Here is a 17151-nt window from a genome sequence, read left to right on the forward strand (position 1 = left end):
TTTAGTTCATTTAATGTGATTGCTTGAACCAATGCAGAAAGGAAGGAGAAGGTGTGTATGAACACACGTACAAGGCACCTCCCCCCCCGCCTCTTACCTCATGAGAGCACCTAGGGCAGTGCCAGCACACACTTCCCTGCCAAAGCCCCCAAGACTCTTCTTTATTTTTACAAAGAGGTTCTCCTCCTGGGCAACACTCCTGTTTAGTTTGGTTTGGTTTGGTTTGGTTTTTTTAACAGCTTAACTAGCAAAGCTCCAAGTTGGAAGCTGGCAATAGAGACAGAAGAAAGCTTGTCTCATTGCCTGTTAGTGTAATTATTTGAACAGCACCACCTTGAGAGCTGTAAGAAATGTGGCTACTTTAATCGAATTCCCTGGTGCAACTTCATAGCGAGTGAATGCAGGTGGATTTGCATTTCCCTCACTGTGTAGTTGCACCCTGGCTAGGACTCAGGAGACCTGGGTCCAAATTTCTCCTTGGCATAGCTCATTGGGGAGGCAATTGTAAACTACTCCTTCAATGTTTCATATGCCTTGAATCTCTATATGGGTCTCCTTAAGCTGAAACTAACTTGATGGGACACAACAATAGCAAGAGGGAGATGTTACCTGTATTTTGCCAATGTAGTATCTAAATAAGGGATTATTTGGGACCCCATGATGACATCCCTCACATGCTGAAAGGACATTTTCTGACACCAAGGGGTGGGAAACTGGTATGGGCTGAGAAGCATGAGCTCCTTCTCTGATCAGCTTAGCATATTACTACCTTGATAAGATACACTACTCTTAGAACAACACATTTGTCAGCACAGAGAGTGATGGGCAGCTTATTTCTGGGCTCATGTTTTTTACTAAACTGGTGATAGGTCTTCCACAAAATGGTGTATAAATGTGTTTTACGTGGCAAATCCCTAGTGTAACACAAGCACAGTTACATGTGTGTCACTGTCCTTGCCAATTAAACCACACACCATCGGTGTTTCAATTCAATTCAAATCAAACCCAGCACACATACTGACCCCTGCACATAGGCTTCCCTTTTGCAGCCCTTAATGCTCTATGTGCAGATTCCTGGGGGCAGGGGTGGGAGGACCTGAATCACCAGCAGGATATCAGTGGCAGTTCTTTGTAGCACAATTCTCCTCGCTTGCATTTTAAGATGTACAGACTGCATTCCCAAATAGGACTACCCCCCCAACACAAACATATTGTGGCTATTTACTTCCTTAAAAAACATTCTTGTGATTGCTAATTGCATGAATAACAGCCCATCTGGCTTGGCCAACAGCAGATAGTAAATTCCCTAGTTGCTCTGCTGTCATTCCGCCTGATAACCTAGTGCCACAGCTGTTACAAGGAAGGGAAGGGGGGAGAGCCTTACCAGCAAAAGTAGTTCTTGAGAGAAAAGCACAACGCTGTCATGGATGTTCAGTCTCGGCTGAGCATCAATGGGCCTGGGAATTCTTGCCCCACATTGGGCCAAGGTCAAAAGTTCAAGCATCCCTTTGATCTCTGTGGCAAACAGTAGCATAGACTGATGGTGTATATTCCTTTGAGCTGTCAATCTCAGTGAACCCTTTCCATGTCACAGCTCGGGTCTATAGCCTTTTCCCTGCTTCATCGGTCCCTCTGGCATTGACCATGGAGTGGTTTTTAATGCCTGGAACAAGTGACATTTATCCCCTCTTTCAGCAAAACAGACATTTAAATGGCTTTTAACAAGCTCTTTACTTAGTCACATAACTGCTTCTCCAGCAAGAAGTCCGCATTACACCCATCACTGCTATTTCTGGAATATATACACAGTATTTCTGAAATATATAGGGAAAATCATTGGCTTTGGATCCTACATATAGCTATACCTAGAAATACTAATGTTTGTTTCTTTGTGAGAAATAAAGACTTGGATACATTATGATAATAACATATTACTCTGTACAAATTATGAGAGATATTTTACATGTATTTCATGAGAGCCTTACGATGTAACAGATCTTTTGGAAGCAAACATGGGAATAAGTTAGTAGATGTAACCAATGTTAGGTCCTATTGGATTTAATAGGAAATTGCTCAGCTATCTCAAGCTGGATTAAAAAGGACTTAACTTTGACTAGCCAATAAAATGAGTTCAGTTCATGCAAGGGACATTCCTTTGAGTCCTTCTTGGACACCAGCAAACATCCAACTCTTAGTTCAAACCAATTGGAGTTTTGCTGTCATTTGAGTTTCAGTCCTTGTTAAAGAAATTAACATGACTATACTACACCATAACACGTCGGAGAGGTAATAGTCAGCTGAGGCTTCATTCACTGTTCCTCAACTAATAAAATGTTGTCAGATAATGAAGCTGGGTCTCAGTGATGGCATCTCCCTGCTGAAACACTCTTCCCTGTATAGTTTGACAGAAAGAAAATGATGTTCAGCTCTAAATCATGCCACCCACAAATACACTTGTTTTGGAAGGCTTTCCCCTGCCTACAATGGTCACTGTTCTGTGTTTGCTTTAACAAGATCAAGACAGCTTCTTGTGGCACCTTAAAGATTAAAACGTTTTACTTGGCATATCCTTTCATGGACTGCAGCCATTGTGTAGAGCATTTATTGGCTTTTGTAAGTATAAAGGCTGAAATCCTGCTTCTTTCCACAGAGTGTAATAGCTCTACAGGCTGATCTCCTGCTGCTCCCCAGGTTGCATTTACACAAGCCAGAGATCAGCCTTTGCATTACAAGGGGCTTTGGGCTCAGGTAAGGTGTTGCTGGGTTCCCCCTTTTGCAAGCCACAGCTAAGGAGGAACCATGAGCAGACATTAGCCAAAGTATTTTAAACACACATGTATTTTAATGTAAACTATTTACAGCTTTTATTATATCTGGAAGTATACAGCTATTACAATAAAAACAAACAAATAAATGTTCAAATAACTACTATGCAGGGAAAGGCAAACTTTCATCTAGCTCCCCTGTAGCCTTATTGACAGCCATTCTGCACTCATTTGCCTTGATTGCATCCTGCGGGAATCAGTGGATTTCAGCTGAATAACTGTATGCAGGCTTACCGCCACCGTCAATATGTTTCAAACGATCTAGTGAGACTCAGAACGTTGCCCATGTTATAACGACCCGCTTGATTTCATGAACCTCCTAACTGTCAATATCCAGAATCTCATAATCTAGGTATTTTGTCTACCAATTTCAAATATTTCTTGCGGGCCCAAATAAAGCATGAATGCTGCCATTTTTGAAAGCCAAGGACTAAGTGCAAATAATTCAGCATATGTGGAGGAATGTCAGAAGCATTTTATATTGAGCCTTCAAGCTGTCAAAATGGAGTTTCCAATTTAGTCTGTGGCTTATCTCACTCCTGGCTTTGGCAGAGAAAGACAGGAAGCTTATGATCCATCTCAGTGATGCTGGAAACTCTCCAAAGTACACAGCTGAATTATTTAGTTTTGTAAACTTCCCAGATTTTTTTTTTAAAAAAGAAGAGTGGCTGAAAAGTTGTGACCCAAAACTTAAGGACAACTTCTGAACCTTTGTCTTGAAATAAATGTGACCCTCATTCCTCCCACCTCCCCAAAAACAGTGATATTTGCACAGTGGCAGTAAAAACAATGTTATCTGACAGAAGAAAATCAGTAAAAATATCCTGGCAGCCCCCCCTTCCTCTCCTGATCTGAAGTTTCTTTTTTGTCTAATAGAAACCACCTGTGCTGCCACATCTCAGCAGCGTGGACCTAAGTATTTATTGACTCTGACATGCTTACAAACAAGTGAAGGCTAAGCCATGACCTTTGTTACAAAGGCTATTGAATTCCTTTGGGTGGTTCAGTCTGGAACAATCTATCACTTATAAAACAGAGGGCTTTTCTTGCGCTCCCTGCCTTTAACCAAACTATTGATGTTAAGTTAATGAAACAAGATAAAGCAAAAAATAAATAAATAAAAATAAAAATCAATGAAGAGTACAGGCCTGGATCATTAATTTCCCTCCATTCCCATTTCATTAGCCTGATTAACCTCTATGTAGAAACATGAGCGCCATGTTCAAAAGTAACAGCCATGAAGAGTAACAGACAATTATGAATGCAAGATTAATTTTGGCTACAAAACTCAGAGGAGGCCACAAACCAAAGAATAATAGCAAATAGTTTCCCAAACCCCCACACAACCAAACAAAAGTGCAAAGCATCAGGTTAATCTGGTACCTGAGGAAAAATAGCTCACAAGTACAGTTTCCTCATCCTGGCAGTAAAAAATATGGTGGTAGCAGCGGCAGCAGCAGCAACAACAACAATAACAAAATACTGCCCTTCCGTAGCATACAGAGTCAAGTGCCTGGGTTCTTTATGTGTATAATCACAGTGATAATTTCTACTCCATGCAGATGGGCAAAGATCTCATAAAGAAAAGGTGGCCATAAGTGTTTGGCCAGCGTTGTTTAGTATGCTCAGGCTGTACACTGTGCTTAGTGTGCAAGGTACATTTTCTTCATGGGTTGAACTGGATGTTATTTTATGATTTTCCCATATTTCCTCTGACAGAAGGATTACCTCATAGATATTTGCCCCTCAGTTGGACTTGTGCACTAAGCCTTTGTTTGCCTTCCAATGGCAAATCACAAAATAAAGTATGCTAAATACAAGATATGGAGGCAAAGACAAGTATATGCTGTGACAGAACTTTGGGGAACATTTCTGCAAAGACTAACATATATGTATTGTTTAGTTTGACCTTCTGTCATCAACAGAGTCTCCCCTTGTGAATCTAAGTATGCAACCTTGTCATCTAAGCAATGATTTCTCTGCTAGGGGCTTACTGCCAGTGTTTAGTAATGATTGGGTTTTGTTGGGGTTATCTGGAGTAATATAGGATATAGTCTTCTATTGGTATCCTGTCAGAAAAAAAAAGACTTTTGGTTAGTGCAATTCAAGATTGAGTTTTTAGTGCTAAATCCAGCTATTAGTCCCAACCAAAGTGGATGTTAAATTTGTTATATATGTTCAGAGGGCTGTTAATCCCACAATACAACAGGAATTTGAATCAACTAACCTTTATTAAGAAGAAGTCTGATCTGGCCACAGTGACACATGTCTTAGTTACATCCTAACTGGATTATTGTAACATTCTGTATGTGGGTCTGCCTTTGGAAAGTGTTCTGAAACTTCAGCGGGTCCAAAACATAGCAGCCAGATGGCTAGCAAGGTATGGTTACAGGGATGACATAACCCCTCTGTTACATACAGCACTGATGTTACCTGTCTGTCATGGGTTTGGAGGGAAAGTTCCATCCTATGGGGAGTGGAAGGCGGGACATCAGGAGGAGGGGCTGTACTGTATATATATATGTGGAGTTTGTGTGGAGAAGTTAGGAGTGGAAGAAGCTGGAGGGAGAAGAGCTGAGAGAAGAAGCTTGAGTGGGAGTCTGTGTGTCAGACAGGGTACTACTGTGTGTCAGTCAGTACCAACCTGATAGGTTCAGGTGTCTGTATGGTTAGCCAGAACTGATAGGTTCAGGGTCTGTGCTTCAAGTTAAGTGTTCTGTGTGAACCAAACTGTGTGTATGTATGATTGAGACTAAGCCACGTTACTGTATCTTATTCACTTGATCCTTTTATTTTTCCCTGTGTGTTATTTAATAAACCTTGTTCTTTTATTTGTTAAAAATCCATCCCTGGTCTGTGTGACTTCTTATAGGGAATGGTTGGTGGCAGCTTAGTGAAACTGTGGCATATCCCAGTAGGTCTGGGTTTGTCACACCCTCTATTACAGCAGCTCCACTAACTGCTGATCTATTTCTGGCACAATTCAAAGTTCTGGTTTTAACCTATAAAGCCCTGAATGGCTTGGGTCCAAATTATTTTTGAAAATTCATCTTCTTTCATGAGCCTTCCCAGATGTTAAGATAATCAGAGCGGGTCTTTCTCTCAGTCCCACCACCTTCAAAGGTGTGTTTGGTGAAGACATGGGAGAGGGCCTTCTCTGTTGCTGCCCCAGACTCTGGAATTCTGTCCCACAGAAGGTCAGGCTGACCCCATCTTTGCTATCCTTCTGCAAGCAGGCAAAGACTTTCCTCTATAGGCTGGCTTTCCTTAGAGAATGGCTATCTGAGAGGTTTTTTTTTAATGGACTATTGTGCCTTACTGCTTTTAAATGTCTTTTTAATATTGATTTCTTTTGCCATTTTAATATAATATTTGTTTAATTATTTTTAAAATGTTATTTCACTTCAAAATATTATAATTATATAAGCCACTATGGATCCTTTTTAAGGAGAAAGGTGGGGTAAAAAGATGATAGCTAGCTAGCTAGCTAGCTAGCTAGCTAGCTAGCTAGCTAGATAGATAGATAGATAGATAGATAGATAGATAGATAGATGTATTCAAAATAGAAAAGTCTAAGCCCTAATTCTAGTCCAAGATGGCCATGCTAATGGATTCTAGTATGTCTAATGACATTCTTATGCACTCCTCCCCAACCTCATCATAAGAAACTTTTCAGACTCAGTTTCTCTCCTCTGAACATTGTCTGTATTTTTCTGTGGTTATTTTGTAGTTTACAACAAAAAGCGGCAAATAGAGTCCTTGTAGTCACCTGAACTGAGAAGCTAGGGAAACAAAAGCTAGGTGGCATTATCCAGTTAAGAAGTATATTCAGAATGATATCTTGTGTAGAATTCTCTGTTCTCTATATTCAAAATGAGTAGTTACATGCAATGTTTTACATGTAATGTTTTCATGGCCTTCCTATCAAATGAATATCATGTCATCGTATCTGTGTTGGAAAGAGGATATTTTCTAATCTGTAAAGGGATCTTTAAGTAGGAAAGGGGTACTGTAAAAAACAAGTTACAGTGTCAACTTCTTTCCTGTGGAACAGGATTTTTACCCCATCCCCTTTGAATAGCTGGCTAATCTGTGAAATATTAGTGCAAGCGAGTCTGTGAAGCTCCTGCAATAACATTCCAGCTTGTTGCTGCCATCAGATAAGAGGTACCTCGGACATGAGGGAGAGCATACAGTTGCCAATGGCTGAGTCAAATGTTTTTTTAAAAATAATTAAACCATTTGTGTGTGAGAGAGAGAGGAGGATAGGGACAGGGGGAGTCTTTTTGTGACTGAAGAAACATCTCCTGCTATATTGCAACCAGATATAATTATTGTTTCTTCTCCAAAGGAAGCTTCATCTTAAGTGGTACTGGGTCTAAACATTCTCCATAAGGATCGTCCATTATGTGCAAAAGCTACAGGGGCAGTCCATACATGTGACAACGATTATGATATCAACATAGATGTTGCTCCTTACTAAAATGTCACAATTTCTGTTCTCACACAAACATGTTGTTAAAAACTACAAGCATGTTGTTAAAAACTACAAGCCTACAGCTTTAGTCTGAATCCAAGTTCTAGACTCTGGTAGAGTGGACTCATTGCACTGGTTGATGAGTCAAAGCTTCTGTAAATCACACGATTCACTGCTTCTGCTGTAGTTGGGGCTGAGAAACAGATTCAGGTTTTCATTTTTTTCCCCGTTACCCAACTCCTTCCAAGAGTGAGACCGATCTATAACAGATAACACATTCTGCTTTACTGATACTTATTTTCCAATGCTGATGACAGATAGGGGAAAACCCAGTGATAATGCAGATATGACATTTGCTCTTCATTTTTTTTTAACTTCAATCCACAGTACTCTAATTTTATTAGGTTCACATCGATAACCACTTTGTTTATGGGCCCAGTTCAAGGTGTTGTCTTTAACTTCTAGAATTCTAAAAGGATGCCTTATGTATGGGCTTTTCCCATATGTCCTTTCCTATGTGTTCTCCAAAGCAAAATCAGAGATTGGTATTAATGTATAGCTATCAGTTAAGTTTGCTTGCTTGTTTAATTTCTGTCACCTTTCTCCTGTAAAGGGGCTCAAGGTGGCTCACAATAATTAAAATACAATAAAAGCACAATACATTATTCATTTGAAAAAGCAATTTTAAACATAGGATAGTATAAAGACTAGTCCTCTAAAATGACATAAAGAACCTTTAAAACACAGTTAAAAATAAAATAATCAAAAATTCAGGGAGAGTCTAGCTTTAATGTTCAATGTAGTTATTAAAAGCCTGTTTAAAAAGAAACCAAGGGACACTGGTGGTGCTGCAGGCTGAGCCACTGGGCTCATCAATTGGAAGGTCAGCAGTTTGAATCCACGTGATGGGATGAGCTCCCGTTGCTTTTCCCAGCTCCTGCCAACCTACTGTTCGAAAGCATGCAAAATGTGAGTAGATGAAAAGGTACCACCTCAGTGGGAAGGTAATGGCATTCTGTGTCTAGTCATACCAGCGACATGACCATTTAAAGTGTCTACAGATAAACATTGGCTCTTTGGCTTACAAATGGGAATGAACACCAGCCCCTAGAGTCAGACATGATTGGACTTAATTATCAAGGTGAACCTCTACCTTTAAAAGAATCTTCTTTGCCTATCGCTGGAAGGATAGGAGGGCGGGGGCTTAGCATCCCAAGGGAGGGCATTCCACAACCTGGGAACAGTAACCAGAGAGGGCCCTGTCTTATGTCCCTACCAAATGTGCCACTTGTCAAATAGGTGGACATTTTCTAATATAATTGGACAATTTAATTCATTTTAAACTTACATTAAAAGTTCTGCATCAGTATTTCTCCTGTGGCATGTTAGTTGGGTATGGGAGAATGCAGAGAAAGAAAACAGCTGCCAGATGAAAGGATAATAAATGAACAACATAACTTACATTATTTTTGTCTTGCTTCTGGCTTGTGTGATTGCTATATTGGATTTCTGGGGCACTTGTTAGGCATATCCAGATGATATCCCTGACAATGCATAGATTGAGGTGTGGTGCAGAAGTGGACCTTACTCTCTTTTTCTTGCCTTCTGATCACACTGTTAAGGATTACAACTGCAGTGCAGTCTGTATACTGTTAATATCAGATGGGGATATAAAAGTTTCACTGGATTGCACAAGAAAGGGTCACTTCCAAGGTGTGATCCTAAAAGGGACCCTTTAAAGAGACCAGTCCCAATTGCATTGGCCTACTCTGAAAAAAGAGCAGCTATGTAGTTGGACAAAAAAAAAGTCCAGACAGAGGATGGAGCATGGTTGGGCTGGTTTGCAATCTGCAATATATTGTTTCATTGCTGGCAAATAGAGCAAACCACACCGTACTGTCAGCACTCCACAATGTGATCTAAAACCCCATCTCAGAGCACTCAATATTTTTTTAAAAATATTCCTCCCAAGTTCAGTATTATTGTTTTCTTCCTAATTTAAATGCTTACCAATGTCTTGCCAATTCAGCGCTATTTCACTTGCTAGACATTTTTTAAAAAATTCAGTGCCAGCAAAAGGGATGGGTAAGAAAGTGGTGACACTGTCAGAGAAAAGTGTAAGGGAAGAGTATACTGTGTGATGTGTGAACAGTTGAAATACACTTTCCCTGGGTAACGGAATTCTTCTTTGTGAATGGCAGCAACCACATACATGCCACGGAAAACTTAAGAAAAGTTTGCAGCAGCTTAGGACAACCTTCTGTGCGGCTACACCCTAAGCTAAGGAAAAGGTAAGGGTAAGGAGATGAGTTGATATGGGATGGAGAGATGAAAAGCTGAAGAAGGGTTTGTGGTTGAGTAGGAAAGGAATTTTCACAAATTCGTGTCTCTTATTGCTTCTCTCCAAAGCTCAAAAGAGATAGGTGCCAAAGGGAGAAGGGAAATCGGTGATGAGGTTATTCACTTTCATTCTGCTAAGACTCTTAGTATAGTAATAGTATGCAAATTTTAACAACTTCTTTTTAACTTGACTATAATTAGGGGTGTGTTTTTCAGCTTATTGATGATTAACTTAATTTGTCATTCCCCACTATTGTTCCCATCTCTGGGCTACATTTTAATGAATCCACCATCTAATCTCTTAGTGGTCTAAGGCCCTCTGAGCAACAAGAAGGGGTAGGCCATTTGGTATAATGATACACGTGGATTGTCCTTCTGAGTTGAGATTCACCAGTCCCCAATGCAGTTTGCCTGAGGCATTTGGTCCAAACCTGACTTGTTAGGAAGGCTTTCAGCTCAAAATGCTGTTGTGTTTTCCTACAAATAAACCTTACCTTTTAATTTTAAAAGACAATCCTGCATGTTGTGTGGTCGTGATCTCTCTCCCTCCCTCTCTCTATTTTACAGGTACCCTGAAAAGTTGGTTCCTGCCAGAGATAAACTAACTAGAATTTTTGCAACGCTTTTACTTTGGTTTGACAAGGTTTATGAATTTCTGCTTCTATTGATTTGTGATGCTGATACATTCTAACTGTTGTTTAAAGAGTTTCGTGGTTTTGGTTTTTTTATATGCCATACTTCATCCCTGTTAACCACTTTAAATTTATTTTGGCAGAGAATAAAAAATAGTTGGCAGGTTAATTGATTAGATCATGTAACAAATATCAGATAATTTATATTTACACTACTACCACAGTTGTACTCACATCACCAGCTGATCATTTTGGTCTCAATTGATCTGCTTACTCTTTCAGGGAAAGGAGGAAGAAGGGAAAATAATTTAAAAAGAAGAAGAAGAATGAGGGAAAAGATTAAGAGGTATCTTGCAATTCTAGATCGTGATTTATAGCATGTTCCAGGTTGGCCAAAAAAAAAAAGTCTTGAAGCAAATTGGAGTAAATGACAGGTACCATCCCATTCACTTGCTCAAAGGGGGGGAAAAAGAGCAGAAGTGATTACAAGAAACTATCAAGGAGAATTGGCAAGTGTGGAGAACAAAAATCCAACCAGGGTGTCTGAAAGCCAAAAGTGACCCATTACCTGATTTTAATCCTCCAAAGATCTGAAATGGTCTCACCTAAGCTCTATGACAACTCACTGTTTCTATCCTGGTGCAAAGGTTGTTGTGATTCATATCGCTGAAGGTTCAGAAGTCTAACTTAGCTTGGTTCTTGCCCTTGGTAGATCATTCATCTACCTACCCATCCATGACAACCCTTACTTATGCAGTTCAAATCAATGAAAAAAAGAGGACCTTTTGAATGAAATATTTTTCTACATGGTATCAGATAATAATTACTAACGATCCTTTTTTTTTTGGCTGGGAAGGACAAAAACACATTAGATCGAAATTATGGAAACATTGTGAGTACAGCAGGGATGGGAAACATGTCATAGCCTCCAGATGATGTTGGACTACAAACTGCCATCATCCCTTTGTACTGGCCATACTGGCCTATGGCTGATGGGACTGCAGTTATCCGGAGAGCCACATGTTCCTTGTCCCTGCCATAATGCAATAAAATAAATCAGTGCTCTAGAATTTTTCGTTCAATCACTTTTAAGCTGCCATTGATTGTATATAGTCTGTTACCAAATCCCCCCACCTTTTTGTTTGTTTGTTTGTTACCACAGCAGATGGGAACCAAGTTGTGTGCAGCTGATACAATCCAGAGATGACTGGCATACTTACTAGGTAAATTGCTGTGGTTTGAACTGGGCTCACATCTGAGTAGATATGCTTAAGGTTATACTGTAAATACAATTAACAGCTGAGGCTTAGGAACATAGGAAGCTGTCTTATACTGATGCTGTAAAACCTGTTGGTATTTGTATAAGGTTTGTGCAATTTGCTGCAGCTAATTGCAACTAACTGATGAGGTTCTGGGGCACATTGTGATCATTCAGTTGGGCACGTGATCAGGCATGCGGTTGAGTTGTGTCCCTTTACTTCATCAATTAGTAACTTATGCAGACATTATGTGAACACCAATAGGCCATTGAGTTAGACTCTCACTCCATGTAGCCCAGTTTTGTGATATTTGACCTGGACAGGTCTCCAGGGTTTCACACAAGTCTCTTTTTTTAAAAAAATATTTTATTTTTAAACTACTAGGAATAGGGTAGGGAATATAAAAGGTAAAAGGAAATGGAAGAGATGGGAAAGAGATTTAAGGATAGGAGAACACTGAATATACAGTCATCCATCTATTCATGTTAAGTATACAAGCATCCAATCTATTCATTTTTCAATAAAAATTTTCTACCTTTTTTAACTGTTTGATTACCCTCTAGTTATCAACTTATATTTATGTTTTAGCTTAAATCTAAGTTACTCCAACACTATCAGGAAACAGAGACCAATAGTAGAATACATTCCCTCTTTCAATTTCCTTCTGTCTTAGACATACATTCAGCACACCTGAAAAAGTATCCATTTTTGTCACTTCCTGTATTTTCTCAGTATGCTTCTCTTGTTTCTCTGGCTCTGTTTTCTTCTAGTTTTTGGAAGAGAAGGATGAATCCAGGACAGTAATCTGATTTTTGACATCACATTTTCTGACTGTTGTAGCTAAATAGCTCACTGGGTAACTCTTCCTCCCATCTATGTTACCTGGCATTACACTCAATAAAAAGAGTTCCGGAGTTCGTACAGTTTCATTTGACTGTTGTTTAACATCTGATGACTTCTCTTTCATCAAATCTTCCATCTGGCTGAGACACTCATTTATCTGCTGAATTCCTGTTATTATTTTTCCCCTCAAGATGGCGCCGGCAGCAGGCGGCTAGCATTTTCGCTGCTCCGTTTCTCTTTTCCGCGCTGGCTTGTTTTTCTTCCTGCTTTTATATTTTCGCTTGTTCCTTCTATTCTTTCTTTCTTTCTTTCTTTCTTTCTTTCTTTCTTTCTTTCTTTCTTTCTTTCTTTCTTTCTTTCTTTCTTTCTTTCTTTCTTTCTTTCTATTTCCCCCTCTGTTCTTGAGCTACCTTTCTCTTCTTCCTGTTCAGCGCGCCGGGAGTGAGAACGGCTTGGATCCTGGGGTCTATTTCCAGCCGGGAGTGGAGTAAGAGTGTCGGGGTGAGCGTGGACGGAGCTGGAGCTTGATACGCAGTGGGGGTTTCCCTGCGGAGCTCGGAGGCTCCTTGCTCAGCCAGAGGACACCAAGGGAGAGGACCCAGGAGAGGACCCAGAGCTAGAGACCGGAGAACAACAGGGAAGAGAGAGCCCCCCCATTGGAGGTTGCCCTGCCGGATGGCCGAAACCCCCCTGAAACAGCCTGAAAACGGAGCCAGAGCTTGTAGTCTGGGGATTGTCAGGTCTGTGCTGCTGTACCTGGCTGTTTGTTAAGCCCAGGAGCGTCAGTCACCAGCAAGGCAGAGCATTTAATTTCAAGCTCCGAAGAAAGGCTGTGGGGGAACAGCTGACATGGCTTTGAGGGGGAGAGAGCTTTCCGCAGAGGGTTTCAGATGGCTGGGACGGCGAACCACCATGTTGGGACCTCGAAGGATACTACTTTTCCCAAGACCGGTGCTCTCCTTCTGCTCCCCCTGGACTGACAACAGTGATCCTTTATGTGCTTACCAAGGGAGAGAAATGGCAGGAATAGTGTCATCTTTAGTTTGGACTGTGGTGTTCTTGTTATTTCCTGCCTACTCTATTAAGATCTCTGTGTCCTGCCCTGCTGGTAAGACTTGTATTCCAGCATTTTCACTGCTGCCAATACTATTAATAATAATATCATCAAGCCCATCAATACTTAAGAGAACAAGGTGGCGTGGCTGGGGACGACAGCCCAGGACTATATAGGGGGGATAAACACATTTGGGTGTCTTTAATAGTTGTTTTATTTATACATAATGCAATTCTATAATTTTTCTTTTTTAGTGGATAATATTGTCATTAGTTTGGGTATTTAGTTTTGCTGTGTAATCTACTGTAATAATTTAGGCTACCTGTTTTTTTTTTCTTCCCTCTTTCTCCTTTAACATGGAATGGAAGGCCTGCTCCCCCAGCGAGGGGCCTATGAACATCTCGGTGATTACCGGTAGAGGGAGATATGGTGTTGGCACAGTCCCTACTCGTGTCAGAAGAACAATGAACAGATGTTTGAAAGCTCTGAGACTGTGATCAACCGTCAGTACCGAGGTAACCAGCCCAGCCACCCCTCCACTCTAAAGTTGGTGCTGTTGAATGCCAGGTCTGTGTCCAATAAGGCCCAGGTGATATACAACCTTATCCTGGAGGAGGATGCAGACCTGGCATGCATAACCGACACGTGGATTACCGGGGAGGGAGGTCCCCTCCTGGCTCTCATCTGCCCGCCCGGTTATGCCATCCAGCACCAAGGTAGACTGGAGGGGCGGGGGGAGTAGCCACTGTTTATGAATCCATCCTGGAGGTTACTAGGCACTCCTCGGTGGTAAAGCCAGGTCTAGAGGCACTCCACATGTCAATTGGGGCCAGGATGCTATTGGGATTTTGCTGGGTTACCATGTTGCCTGCGACCCAGCCACTTCTCTTCCTGAGCTGGCTGACTTTGTGTTGGGGTCCCCGAATCTTTTGGTTTTGGGTGACTTCAACATTCATGCGGAGGCAGAGACTCCAAGGCCAGCTCTTGAGTTCTTGGAAACCATGGCTTCCTTGAACATGTCCCAATATGTCAACAGCCCCACCCACATGGGTGGCCATATGCTGGACCTGGTTTTTTCCACCAATTGGAGTGAGTGTGGTCTGTTGGTGACTGACCTCATGTCGGTCCCCTTGCCATGGTCAGATCACCATCTGGTAAAATGTAACACAGTGGCTCTCCCCCCTCGCAGGGAGCAGGGACCTATTGTCATGGTCCACCCTCGAAGGCTACTGGATCCGGTTGGATTCCACGATGCCATGAGAGGTGTTACGGCTGACCTGGCTGGTGCTCCTTTCGAGGCTCTGGTAGATAGCTGGTTCACCGCTGCCTCCAGGGCTATAGACACGATTGCGCCTAAACGCCCTCTCCACCGCATGGCTCAGCCTGCGCCCTGGTTTAACCAGGACCTCCGAGTGATGAAGCGGCTCAGGAGATGGCTGGAGGAAGAACCCGACGGATTATAATTGGATAGCTGTCAGGGTCGCTACTAACCTTTACCTTACTAAGGTAAAGGCTGCTAGTCGTGCATACTTCGCTAACTGGATAAGCGAAGCTTCCAACCAGCAGGCGGAATTATTCCGTATAGTACGTGACCTATCCAGAACTGGTCTGAGTGACGGGCCTCTCCCTAGTTTTTCACCAGACCAGTTTGCAGCATTTTTAAAATCTAAAGTGGAGGCCATCGGCTGGGACCTCTCTCCTTTTTTGAATACAGTGAATTGAGCTGAGATGTCCAGTGCTCCGTCTTGCCCGGTAACATTTGACACCTTTCAGCCTGTCACGCCTGATTCTGTGGCCAAGGTGCTTGACTGCTATCGAGCCACCACCTCCTCCCTGGACCCTTGCCTGGCCTGGCTAATCCAAGCAGCCAGGCTGATAACAACAGAATGGGCCACAGCAATAATTAATGGGTCTCTCCTTTAGGTTCAGGTTCCCCTCTGCCCTCAAGGAGACACTCATTAGGCCCATAAGAAAGAAACTTAATTTGGCGGCAGACAAAATTGGCAACTGTAGGCCTGTCGCCAATGTTTCTTTCAATAGCAAAGTGATCGAGAGGGTGGTGGCTGACCAGCTTCAGGCACATTTGGATGAAACAGATGCCCTGGATCTGTTTCAGTCAGCTTCAGGCAGTGCCACGGTATAGAAACGGCATTGGTCGCCCTATATGATGACCTGTTGAGGGAGGCTGATGGGGTAAAACGTCTCTGTTGGTCCTTCTTGACATCTCGGCAGCCTTTGATACTGTGAACCATGGTATCCTCCTGGGGAGGCTCTCCGAGTTGGGAATCGGTGGCTTGGCATTGGCCTGGCTCCGTTCCTTCTTGGAGGACTGCCCCCAGAGAGTACAGTTTGGGGAGTTTCAATTGTGGGGTTCCGCAGGGGTCGATTATCTCCCCAATACTGTTTAACATCAATATGAGACCGCTGGGTGGGGTCATCAGGGGGTGTGGGGCATTGTGTCATCAGTACGCTGATGACACTCAGCTCTACATCTCCTTCTTACCAACTGCAGGTGATGCCATCCTGCCCCTGCAGCGCTGCCTGGGGACTGTACTGCAATGGATGCAGGAGAATGGGCTCAGGCTGAACCCGGACAAGACGGAGGTTCTGAGGGTGGGCGCCCCCACCTTAGGTGGTCTGGGTGACTCTCTCTCATTTGGGGGTGTGACCCTGGCTGCAAAGAATGGGGTCTGCAGTCTGGGGATCCATGTGGACCCAGCGCTCACGAAGGAAATGCAAGTGGCGTCGGTGGTCCGCACCGCCTTCTTCCATCTTTGGCGGATAGTCCAACTGCGGCCCTATCTTGATGTGGGGGCACTCACCACCTTGGTGCATGTGCTCATAATCTCAAGATTAGATCACTGTAATGCGCTCTACGTGGGGCTGCCTTTGAAGCTGATGCGGAAAGTCCAAGTGGTGCAGAATGCGGCGGCTAGGCTCCTTAGCGGAGCGAGAAAACACCAACACATTTCTCCTATTCTGGCCGAGCTGCATTGGCTGCCCATTCAGTTCCGCATCAACTTCAAAGTGTTAATGCTGACTTATAAAGCCCTAAACGGTTTAGGACCTCGATATTTGGCAGAACATCTACTCCCACCAAGGTCTACCCATATCACCCGCGCGAGTCAGGAGGTGAGGCTGAGGAGCCTGACACCGAGAGAGGCCCGCAAGGAAAGAACTAGAAACCGGTCCTTCTCGGCGGTGGCTCCTTGCCTCTGGAACAATCTCCCTCCAGTGATTCGCGCGGCCCCCTCGCTGGGTATTTTCAAAAACCAACTAAAAACATGGATGTTCGTGCAGGCCTTCCCTCCAGTTAACCCTTGATTACTTTTCTTTTTCTCTCCTTTTCTTCTTTGCCATCTTGAATAAATTATTAATTTTTAGCTTATGTTATAATTTTTATGTGTGTATATGTGTACGTTTTTATCTATGCATTGGAAGGTGCCCAGAGTGGTCGGAAGACCAGATGGGCGGGGTATGTATGTATGTATGTATGTATGTATGTATGTATGTATGTATGTATGTATGTATGTATGTATGTATGTATGTATGTATAAATAAATAAATAAATAAATAAATAAATAAATAAATAAATAAATAAATAAATAAATAAATAAATAAATAAATATCATTTGCATGGTAACCTGCCATTCTTTATCTGACAAAGTCCCCAACAGTTGATATTTGTAGTTGTACCTGGAGATGCCTCTTTTCCCTGGTG

The sequence above is a fragment of the Pogona vitticeps genome, chromosome 1 (genome assembly GCF_051106095.1).
Source record: "Pogona vitticeps strain Pit_001003342236 chromosome 1, PviZW2.1, whole genome shotgun sequence".
Taxonomy (NCBI): domain Eukaryota; kingdom Metazoa; phylum Chordata; class Lepidosauria; order Squamata; family Agamidae; genus Pogona; species Pogona vitticeps.